The following is a 12,614-nucleotide window of genomic DNA, read 5'->3' as shown; positions in this document are numbered from 1 at the left end:
AGTATAGTAAATCTTAAGTTTCATTAAACTTAAACTAACCTCTTCTTCAAACCTCAAACGTCTAAATGAATCAACTCAAACAGTGCACGTGTTCTTTTAAAAAAACATTTTGCTTTTTCTTTCACCGAGATTTCCATTTTCTTAATCAAGTTGAACTTAGCCAGTAAAGGCGAGGCGTGGCTCGGGTTTGCAAATAATAAGCTCACGTTTCTTATTTAGTTTTAAAATATAACATCGTTATAAATTATAGCTTAGTGTAGACCACAAACATTTTTTACTAAATTATGTACCTATTTATATACTATACCTCACATATACAGAGTGGGGCCAGTAACAAAGGCGAATAATTGAACTTTAGACTTAACAGAATTCGCAATACATTACCTCTTAGAAAAAACTTTCAAGGGTGATAAAAATCAAAATACAAGTTATTTTTAAAAGTCGCCGAACAAATGTTGATCAGTATAAGGAGAATAGCCTAGAGTTCAATTCTTCGCCTTTGTTACAGGCCCCACTCTGTTTTGATTTGAGCTTTTACTGTGTGAATTTTGTGAAACTGTATTGATTATAATGATTATCTAGGTACTACTACTACTACTATAATTACTTGATGCAATAGGTATAATTTCATTTCATTTGCAGCATTTGTTGTAAACAAATATTTGAACTGGATTTATTAATAGGTAAAGTTTGATAGGATAGGTCATCTATAATTACCTTCATAAATTGATCGTATTCATCAAAATTGTTAGTTTTATTCTAATTACCGTAACCCGGTCATTTAATTAGCTACCGTGTATAATACATGTATCTGACTTGTGGCAAATATTGCGTGTATTTTTTTAATATTTTCTCTCTTCTACCAAAATAACTAAGAGTCATTTATCCTCGTGCATTGGTACCTACCGTATTATTATTTTATAATTTATAGCTAAAAATAAACCAAGCGGTTAATACGAATGAGTTAAATATTTGGAGTGTAGTTTAAATATAGTAATTTCGACACGGGAGTCGCAGCCCGGCTAGCTCAGTCGGTAGAGCATGAGACTCTTAATCTCAGGGTCGTGGGTTCGAGACTTCGAGCCCCACGTTGGGCGCTTAACTTTTTAGTTTCTTTTTGTTATTATACATTATTTATCGGTAAAGGTTCACTTAATAATTTTTTTAGCTTTAAAATTTAAATATCAACGGTTTAGTTAAATATTTTATAAATTAAATAATGAATATGACACTGTAATAAAATTCTTCCGGTATTTCCCGGGAAATCCCGGTAATTTTATGGTGGCGAAAGAACCGGGACAAAAATTTAGGAACCGGTGATCCCGGTTTTTTTTTAATATCCTATTTATTCATTTTTAAATTATATCGGAATTTGGATTTGTGTGATGGCATTTTTAGTATTTGAAAATAATTAGTGGAGTTGAATCTGACAAGATAAACATGATATTTATCGCAAATAGTGCAATTTGCAACATTGCTTGAAAACATGGTACTAAATTATTGTACTTCTTCATATAACGTAAACAAACCACAGTAAAGAATTGTTTAAGGCAAGAATTTCTAATTATTTCCAATCCAAGCTTATTCTTTCAAAACACACACGCGGACGGACATATAAGGGTTCCTTTTGATTTTTTTTTGGTATGGAACTCTAAAAATACCAAGAACCGGGAAAGAACCGGGACTTCCGGTTCCAGTCCCACTTAGAACCGGGAAATGAAATTCTTGGAACCGCTCCGGTTTTGCATGCCCTAAGTAAAATAAAGAGTGATTACCTACTGATAAGATTTTGGTACCTACCTGCAATTTTTCGCTCCCTCATCTTCCGCCACAGTTGTTCTGCTTTTCTCATCGGCCAGTTCTCCACTTTCGCACTGAAGCTTCTGAAGAATTTATATTCCTTGAAATGAGACATTCTTCGTTCCATTTTACTGGGAGTATGTCCCGGCGGCGGCGGCGACGGCGCCTTTGGCGTGTTCGAAGGAGACGCCATGTTGTATTCCAAATTCAAATTCTGAACACTACTATTGCGTGTCTCAGTTGTTATTTTTTTTTCAATTTTGGACCCGAATTTCACATTTGAATTTATATTTAAGACACAATTTTCTTTTTATATTCACTTTATACATTCTTATCCGTAGATATTTACAGACTTTGATTTTGATAATTATGTCACTATTTTTATTTATGATTATATTTTTACAACTTCTTATTTTAGTACTTATTTAACACCAGTAATGTCACTGTTGATATTTAACCTGAAATGAAACAAAAAAGCTTGTTAGTAAATTTATTATTTTTTATTTAAAGATGCTGTATTCTTCATAACTAGAGTAATATTTTTCGTGAAACTTGAGCTACTATGATAAATGTTACAGATTTGTGAAAAAGTTTTTTCGGGACACAACGTAATTATAATTAAACATGTCTACAGAGTACAAGACGACGAGTTAGCTTATTCAAGTTAAACATAAAGACTTGTCTGACTTTATTATTTGTGTGCAAAGAAAATGGATGAAATCCTAAGCAAATGAAAATGACAGTTCGCCTTTATTACAATTAGGTTGACTGCTTCAAAACTGGAAAAACACTCACTATCTAAAACACTCGCTTAGCCGAAATTTTATTTAAATTTAATACTTGGTATAATTTATGAACGGTTGGCGATGACGGACGGCTCCGTAAACAAACGGTTTTGATACAAATAGACCGAGTTCAAAGGAGGCGCGGATTGGTTTTGACATACCTACGACGAAGTAAGTGGATACATGTGTATTTTATTTATTAAATTGCGTAATAACCAAAGAGAACCTAGTATACAGGATTATTGTTAAAGTAAAATTAGTCACAGTGCGTAGCCTGCATCTCGACATAGGATTAAAATATTTGAACATCAGTTTTGTATCTAGCTTTATTAACAGTGTGCGAACTAGCCCTTAAAATCTATACTATCTAGCTTTATTAACAGTGTGCGAACTAGCCCTTAAAATCTATACGATTTATGGTTCATTAATATTTCTTGTATGTGGGTAGCTTTTGCACATTGTAGTTTTTTCCCAGTCACCCGTTGACCACGAATGCTGTAAAGTGTTCGAAACGTCGGGATGAATTATTGTAAATTATGAGACATCAAAAATTATAAACTAATAAGTTATAAATCATGTAAATTAACCTAAATCTAAATGTAGCCTAAATTTAAACTAAAATAAAAATTCACACTTCGGCAATGTTCCGTAGATGCTGGCAACATTACCTCGCTGAATCGCAACGCTTATGCGCTGAGCAAGGAAGCTGCCAGCTCTACGGTCCCCAGTGGCATTAATATTTTTTTAGACTGCGCCCCATGAAGTTTCTTGGCACACACAAAATCTGTGTAAGGTGTCCTCAATATTTATTTATTTATTTATTTATTTATTTACTTTGACCCCACGGTAAATTGTAAATTCGTTATACGCGATATATAATCCGTTTGCATAGTTTTATTTCATAGTCTTTACCTAAGTATAGGTACCTACATATTTGATATAATTATGTGGCAAAATTGACGAATATTAATAGATGCGTCACCAACCGAAGGCGTGGTGACATCTGAAACATATTTTTTTCTTGATGTTTCCGACTTTTCCGAGGTAGGTATCTAAGATTCTCATACGGAGCTATATTACTCCTTTGATAATAACTAAAATGTTGTCAAAAGCAGTATATAGTAAAGGAAATCTCGTGTGTTTTTATTTTCCTTTAATTTATTTGTAGGAAAATACACATCTGCTATTCGATGCTCTTTGGATGAAGTTAACAATTACTAGAAAAATACGCTCGTGTACGTAATTTTAATTTCCTGCTGACGTATTTGGCCGTTATAAACTCAATTTGTTTTACTGTTTGTAAAGCGGCAAAAGGACAAGTTCAATTTGCTTTTATTTAAAGACGTAATAAAAACTTAATTTGTTATAAATAAATGCAAAAAAATGAGGCGTTGTTTTCCTTAATTCTCATATTTCTACAGGAAAATATGTTTCTTTAGAAAAAAAACATTTAATTAGTGATACGAAGCGTTAATAACGTTTATTTCTGCACACACGGGAAAGGTCACACTAACAGAAAATCATATTTTAAAATTTCCAGGCCGGCAACGCACCTCCAACACCTCTGGTGTTTCGGGTGTCCATGGGCGGCGGTGATCGCTTACCATCAGGCGACCTGTCTGCTCGTTTGCCTCCTATCCCATAAAAAAAAAAAAAAAAATCCCTTTTGGCACCTACGCGGTTTCATTTAAATGTATGAGTATTAATTAGTGCGTTTTCACATTATCCGAACCGATATCGGATGTCGGAAGGATTTTAAAAGTGAAAGCGCACTTATACTCAACGTATCTGTTTCTGAACGTCAATTGATTTATTCAATAATGCATTAAATTCAGTGGAAGAATATATGGAATTAAAATTGTAATAATTGTTTCACATTAATATACTATTTTTCCTACACCCGTACTTATATTTGTCATTTACATTGTTGTGTACAGATCTTTAAAATCCTACCATGAAGATGTCAAGACAAGTCTACTTATACCAAGTCTATTCTCCAAAACTGCATGGGTTACACGCAGCATGATTTTGGCCCCAAAAACGCACCGCTAGGCCAGATCGCTCGTCTTCGTAAATTTGTACCAAAGAACTAGTAAAAGAATGCAAGCTACAAACAAACATACGTCGCATACTCCTACCTATACACGGTGCTCGTGAGCATTGCGAGACTAAAATGTCATATACACTTTACTAGATTTCGCCTAGTTTCAGAGTTATGATTTATTTAATTATTTAATGTTTATTGTACACAAAGAAAGAAAAACTTATAGTACAAAAGGCGGACTTAATGCCAGACGGCATTCTCTACCAGTCAACCTTTAGGCAAAGCAGAGATATCAATCAATTGAAAAAAAAATCTTAGTGTTACTCAGTACAAAAGGCTTTTTTTAACGAATTTGATGCCATTATGGAGAATTAGACTCACTGTCCTCATTGATAGATGTCCAAAAGTACGAAATAAAAGCTTTCAAAATGAGTTTTTTAGAAAAAAAAACGTCAAAATTCATTTGAAGTGAAAATACATTCGAAAAAATAAAAAAAAATGAAAAAAAACTGTTTTTTTGGCAAAATTTCCTTATGTGAATTAATAAAAATCTTTCCTTTAGGAAAAATAAAAAAAATATTTCCTAAAGGAAAGAACAATTTTTTTTGGACTTTTTTCGAATGTATTTTCACTTCAAATGAATTTTGACGTTTTTTTTTTCTAAAAACCTCATTTTTGAAAGCTTTTATTTCGTACTTTTGGACATCTATCAATGAGGATAGTGAGACTAATTCACCATAATGACATCAACATCGTTAAAGCCTCAGTAATGCGTGGTTAAAAGCTCTCGCAATGCTCACGAGCACCGTGTATACCTACCTATGAACATGTTTTAACAATAAAAAATGTGATGTAATTATTGATCGGTAGGTACTGCAATCACTCTAAAATAAAAGTGCGCTCAAACACACGACCTGTGAAACAAAAAATCATTTACGAATTTCGCTCTTCAAATGGCTCTTTTGACGAGTTGATCAATTAAATCTGCGCATCGACCGTGAGTGATCGTACAAACACAGACAGAGGCAGGATCGGCCGAATAAATCCGTACCAGGGTCGGATGTTTGTTTTGTGTCCATCTATACACCGTGTTTTTTTTTGTTTTCCGTTAAATTCAACACGTAGCTAGGTTCATTATCAGGAACCACCCTGTATATCACTTTTAGTTAAATTAGCAAAAAAAATAATTTTCATCATTTTCATTCATAATAATAGTTATTTGTTTTACAAGGGGGCAAAGTTGTTGTTTAACCGCACGTGCCAATATTGAAATCCGAGCAAGCGAAAATTTCCAATATTGAACCACGAGCGTAGCGAGTGGTTCAAAAAGTGGAATATTGAGCGTTGCGAGGGTTTCAAGGCACGAAGGTTAAACAAACTTTTTCGCCGAGTGAAACACAAAACCACACTAACACGAACAAAATACTGACTTTAAAACATGAAACTAAATTAAATCTATCAATTTGTTCAATATTTATAATTCAAAATCATCATTTATAGGTAAATTCTACCAGCCAGCTCAAGATATCAAGTTAAAATTTGTATGAAATTACTTTGCACCCTTGTGGATAAAATGCAAATAGCAAAGTGAAATGAATTTATTAGTGTGAGAGACCCATAAGAATAACATTAAAGTTAGTGTCAAGTGATTGAAGGCACATGTCAAAACAAATAACATTAGGAATTGGTAAACGTAGCTCGGTAACCGTAAGAGTTAAGACGCTAGTTTCTTAGAGAAATTAATTGTATTTGATCACAGATGTCATATATACCATAGATCAAGCAAACGTATCTACTTAGCGTGTCAAATGAACTCAGTGAAATCCACTGAGTTGTCCGTCTTTAATCGCAGCTTGCAGCTTTCGGGCGTCAATTTTTGTAAGTTGAAGTCAATCAAAACATAAAAAATGCCTCGTTACGTGATATTCAATTGCAACAACACAAAAATTATGAACAATAGAACAACAAGACATATTTAAAATTACAGGCAAGAAACAACTTCAGTACAAAATTTGACACGCTCGGCCCCTATACAAATAGATGAACTTGTTTCTTCTATATAAATAAAGTTCTGTGTATTTGATCTAAAGAACCTTCCCTTAAAGTTAACGGAATTCAATAAAAACAAGGTGTAGAATAAACGCGTAATTTGTATTGCAAACGGAAATAAAGCCTCTTAAAAGTGCATTTTTTGTGACATATCGACCGTGAGTGATTGTACCCACACGAATATCGGGACTGAGGCTGGTTCTGCCGAATAATTACGTACTAGAGTCGGACGGATGTTTGTTTTGTGCTACTCTATAGAATAAATGTTTACTAATGTACAAAAGTGTTAGGTACAGTCGAGTTCATAAATATGTGTACATTTCATCACCTTAAGTCGTTGCAATAAGGTGAAAAAATGTACACTTATTTATGAACTCAACTGTACTCGCACACCAAAATTATGTTTGAAGAATTCTGCAGGGTTAGGACATGATTGCCGCGAGAGTATGTCGCCGCGAGATACACTACCCGTCCTAATGTCATTACTATAGTTAGAAAAAGGCGTGTGGTTTATCTCGCGGCGACATTATATTAGCATACCTACCTAGGGGTACCTATTCACAACAAAAATCGCGTACTGCTGCAAGTATATATGTAATCGTCTTCGGTTGACACCCGAAGTATAATCAGAATTTAATCTCAACTCGGTAACGTAGCCTAGGATTACATTAAAGCTTTTTAGAATGTATATAAATATCTAGAATATCCATAAACCGGGCAGACGGATATGGGATATTGAAATGATAAGGTTCTCCCGCATTATGAGATTTCATTTGACGAGTTTGATAAAGAGAAACCTTATTAATTAAATTAATTAACGTGGGGTTTCGTCCATTATCTTATCGTGAATATAAGTTTATATAAGTTGAGCTGTGGAGGTAGATCCTGCTGAATATAACAATATAGCTGGGAGAATATGATCACTTTTTGTCCGTCCTCAGGTCTGTTTGTTAGTCTGTATGGACCCTTTGGCTGACTATGGGGAACTTATCACGTATCAAGTAGAAATTAAAGTCGTATATTAACAAAGTTTATGTACAGTGAGCAAAATTGCATGGAGAAATTATGAATGAATTCATTGATAAATTCACCATGCACTTTTGCAGCTGATAGTACATATTAGACTAGGGTGCCGTATATGTCGCAAAAAACGTATAGGTACTTCAATTCTACAGTATATTAAAAGGACCAATGAAAATAACGCAGCCATACTGGATTTCTACTTCAACTGTTAGGCAAAGTTATGGAAAACAATAGATAACTTAAATAAATAGTACATTACGAAGCAAGTGCGAAAAAGTGGAGTTCGAAACGAGTGGAGATAAATTAAAATGCGACCGAAGGGTGTGTTTTAAATGTACACGAGTTACGAATTTCCTATTCGCACGTGTGTCGTACGATGTTTTTCTGTACAGATGGCCCTCTAAAGTTTCGACCTGCCAAGAAATGAACCCCTTTGCGCACTAAGATAAAAGATAAAGATAAGATAAAAGACATTTATTCATGACGCTCACAAACACGTACGCACATGTACACACAAGAATAGGACAAAAAACAGAGAACAGAACATTAAGTAAGTGCGCATCACGAAATGGACCCAACTCAGCATAATGCTAGCTGGAAGCCAGCGCTGGTCTTCCGTAGGGCCCATTCGGTGATGCCACGACAGATAACAAACACACAACAAAGAAAAAGAAAATGAAGAAAAGAGACAGAAAAAATAAAACTATTTACATAAAAAAACCAAGAATACACATAAATACACAAGAATACACAAAAAAACCAAGAATACACATAAATCACAAAAAACGGGAAAAAAAGGAAAACATAACAGAACACAAATTTTAATAAAACATTATCAACTACATACATTACATTGAACGCGACCACATCAGCTGTCAGCCCAGCCTGCCGCATCTAGCGCCACCCAGCCCGGTGGCAACAAACGTAACTAACGTGTTATTGGTGCAATTCGCAGCGAAAAAGGCTACAAAGCACAAGCAAATATAATTTGTTTTACTGATGTGGTCGCGTCATGTAACAAACATCCTTAAGACTATTATTTCGGTGTATATGCGGTTGCGGTAATGTTACAGCCTCAAGTAAAATGGGCATTCCGCGACACAGAAAGCAGCGTGATCTAACCTAAAAAACATACATAAATTAACAAGCTGGAGTGATATGGCAATGCAAATGGGACAAAAACGACTGGTACGGATATATTATATGTTTAGATCATATGCAACTAGTGTCATGACTCAAAGTTTCCTGCGTTCTTTGATGTTGAAGCATGAAATCTTTTAGTTTACATCTAAAACTATATACATTTTGCAGGTTCCTTATAGGCGGGGGAATGTTATTCCAGATCTTCGTACTGGCGTATCTGAACGAACCACGGAATGCTGATGAGGTGTGCCGGGGCGTCACCAGCTGTACAGCACACTGCCGGCGTTCACGCGCCCTGATGATCGAGAGCTTGTCGTACAGATATTTTGGGGCATTGAACTTCAAGACACCAAAGAGAAGACAGGCTAAATGCAGTTTGCGTCGATGTTGCAATTTTAACATATTATGCTTGTTAAGGAAAGGCGTGACATGTGATCTTGGAGGAATACTGAAACAGAAACGAGCACAGGCATTTTGGACGCGCTGTATAAGTTTCTTAGTCTTGGCAAGTAGACGTGGACCATAGACACTATCAACATAATTTAGTTTGGAAAGTATGAGAGACTCGACCAGCTGTATACGCACACTCTCACTTACAAATGGCCTTATTTTATAAAGTACTTTCAGTTTGTAAAAACAACTCCGGACTACATTTACTGTGTGACACTCAAATCGAAGGCTGCTATCCATAATAAGCCCTAGATTACGAGCTTCTTGCACTTCCTCAATTGATTGCCCCATTAACAATACTTTGGATGTGGGATTAAGTCTGGTCAGTTGATGCTTGCTGCCAAAAGCTAAATATTTGGTCTTGCTAGGATTAAGCACTAAACCATTTTTTGTGGCCCAAGCAGCAACTTTGCCAAGATCATGATTTAACATTTCGACTGCATTATCACTAGTGGCAAAAAAAAAACCCTTGTGGGCCAGACCGATTGGGTGTTGTCCGGTTCATTGTTATTAAGTGTGGCACTTATGAACGTTTTTAATGAGATATGAGGAAGACAGGTCGCCTGATTGTAAGCGATCAGCTTTGCCGGTTTTGAAGAATTTGTGCATCTACATGCCAATGTCATTGAAAACAAATAAAGTAAAATCATGATTGCATAAACCAACCCATCTAAACCAATTAAACATACTATTGTTAACTATTTAACTTACGCTAAGTAGGTACTATTTAATATTACCTCACTATGACGTCTTTCAGTATTTACATACACTTAAAAACCTAATTACAACTACGTTACAAAACACTAAACCACTCACTACACAGCACAATTTCAAATTCGGAACACAATCTTTACAAATTCAAAAAGAGAGCGAAATCCGTTGCGAAAAAAAGTTACGTGCCGAGAAAATTTCAGTAGCGTGCGAAACGTCCCAACGGTTTGCGCGAATCTACAGGTCTGCCTGCAATGCCTCACAGTTTCCCGCGTCAATGTGCGAAGGAGACGGGAAAATGGACAACTCGCATGCGAGAAAGGGATAGTTATACCTTTCGCAATACGCACGTGGGGTCGGAAAAGCGCTATAGATTATGGAAGTTGTGTAAAAATTTGAATGGTATTGTTGCAATTTTACCGCGAAAGCTTTTGAAATGTTACAATTTATATTGAATGGTATTAGAGTGCTGTGTGGAATGATGATAAGGTACGAAAAATTAAAATAATGGTTGCTACGTTATGACGCATAAATATACGCATTTTAAAATAAAATCGTGCGGAAAAGACGACAAAGTGTAGCTAATTAATTGTGTAAAGTAAGCTATGTGCAAATTACGTGTTTCAATACCTATGGCTGTCTTCTTTTGTACGTTTATTATAATATGATGCGGCGTTATATTAATTTATTTTATTCTATTCTAAGCATAAACTTGGGTTGCAAATTAGTTTTAGTATATTAATATAGAAATTAAGAAAATTTCTCATCGTGATTCAACCTCACATTCTCAACAACCTTGTACAAATCAAGCATGGACAAACTGTCTACTCGTATCTACATAAATAGTCACAAACTTGTTATAGATAATTATTTTATCTTAATGAAGTACTTGGGTTTGGGCGCCTATACGCTACGGTGACAGATTACTATCAGACGAGCCGTATGCTTGTTTGTAACTATGTGGTATTCAAAAAGTTCTTGATAGCATATTTGTGTTTCTTTGTCAAGTCCGTATCCATAATACCGGGACAAACAAAGCCCGTACAAAAAAACGTACTCCTGAAATGTATGGGCCTTTTAGGCTTAAAACTAGATGGTGCTGTTTCGCAGCTGGAAGTGGCCAAAATCATATTTTTCCCAAATATTTCTGCGTGTTTTATTTTTTATAAGAACAAATGACAAGTTTCTTGATTTTAATATCATGATATCACGTCAATATCCATTTTGAAAAAATATACAAATATGTAGGCATCATATATCAGTGTAGTAATGATAAATTATGTATTTAATAGGTGGCGCTAAAAATTGAGGTATGTACGATTCTTAGTATGAATATTGATCCATTTTAATATTATAAACGGGAAAGTGTGTGTGTGGTCTGTTTGTTTGTCCATCTTTCACGGCAAAATGGAGCGATGAATAAACGTGATTTTTTAAGTGGAGATAGTTGAAAGGATGGAGAGTGACATAGGCTACTTTTTGTCTCTTTCTAACGCGAGCGAAGCCGCGGGCAAAAGCTAGTCCTATATAAATCATCCTTGACAATACTTAACATTTTTTAAACCTACTCTACGTAAATATTATTTGGTCTATAGAGGAGTTCATTCCACAGCTTAGCGAACGCGAAAGGAAATTCCTTTGAAACCGCACACACAATACGGGGTGTGAAATGAGTTCCATACCGACTGCGAGCGGAGTAGAATTCTCACATTCTTTTATTTAGTTGGAATACTTACAAATAAATAAGTTTTTTTGCAAAAATTTCATTTTTGGAACAAGCTTTTATCGCCGACTGTACCTTTCTTTCAACAGTCATCTGCTGCTTTCCGAGGCGTTTCTAAAAAACCCCTTACTCGATGGGGATACGACGTTCCTATGACCACCTTTCTGCTCCATCATCAGATCAGCTCCATGATACCATAATATTGCATTGTCACGTGATTTAAATATTATGTTTGCAAAATTTGTGACACCGGGAAGTAGGTCGGTCCTACGTTTTGACCCAAAACTAACATACTAACAAGGCAAGTTAAATAAAAGCTTGTAAAAATTGAAAAAAATTACCCACCGTTGGGAGTTGGGTAAGTATGCGTTTGCATTGATACTCATTCGCAGAGGTTTGTACATGTAAAAAACCGGCCAAGTGCGAGTCGGACTCGCCCACCGAGGGTTCCGTACAAACTTTCAATGGTTAAAATAACCATACTACTCATACTCATATTCGTTTATTCATTCAACGCCATTTTACACGTCAAGATTTGATTTAAAAAAATAATATTCATACAACAATAATACTTAGAGAATAAATAGACAGAAGATTGAAATTACAAAAAGTTAGGCAATATTCACATAAAAAATGCACAAAAATATTTTTCTAATTAGGTAATAAAAAAATTGTCATAAGTGTAGAACGGGTGCTCGACCAGCCATTTTTTTAAGCGATAGGTACTTAAAGTTCGACACACTGGGCGCTTCGACCACATATTGCGGCAATTTATTAAAGACGGCAGGGTCCATCACATGTGTTAATTTTACCGTAAATTGGATTTCGCCAATTTACGGTCACCTACTAACTTTCCGGCATTTCGAATGTTGTACTTGGAACACAT

General features: G+C 35.2%; 1 non-coding gene across 1 annotated transcript; it reads left to right on the top strand.

Annotated features, from left to right (window-relative positions):
• The first annotated feature begins 1,016 nt into the window (after positions 1–1,016).
• Trnak-cuu lies at positions 1,017–1,097 on the top strand. Its single transcript has one exon. It is a non-coding gene; the product is annotated as a tRNA-Lys (tRNA).
• Positions 1,098–12,614: the final 11,517 nt, after the last annotated feature.

This window comes from Leguminivora glycinivorella, chromosome 1, assembly GCF_023078275.1.
Source record: "Leguminivora glycinivorella isolate SPB_JAAS2020 chromosome 1, LegGlyc_1.1, whole genome shotgun sequence".
Lineage (NCBI taxonomy): Eukaryota > Metazoa > Arthropoda > Insecta > Lepidoptera > Tortricidae > Leguminivora > Leguminivora glycinivorella.
This window is presented reverse-complemented; position numbering and strand designations above follow the sequence as displayed.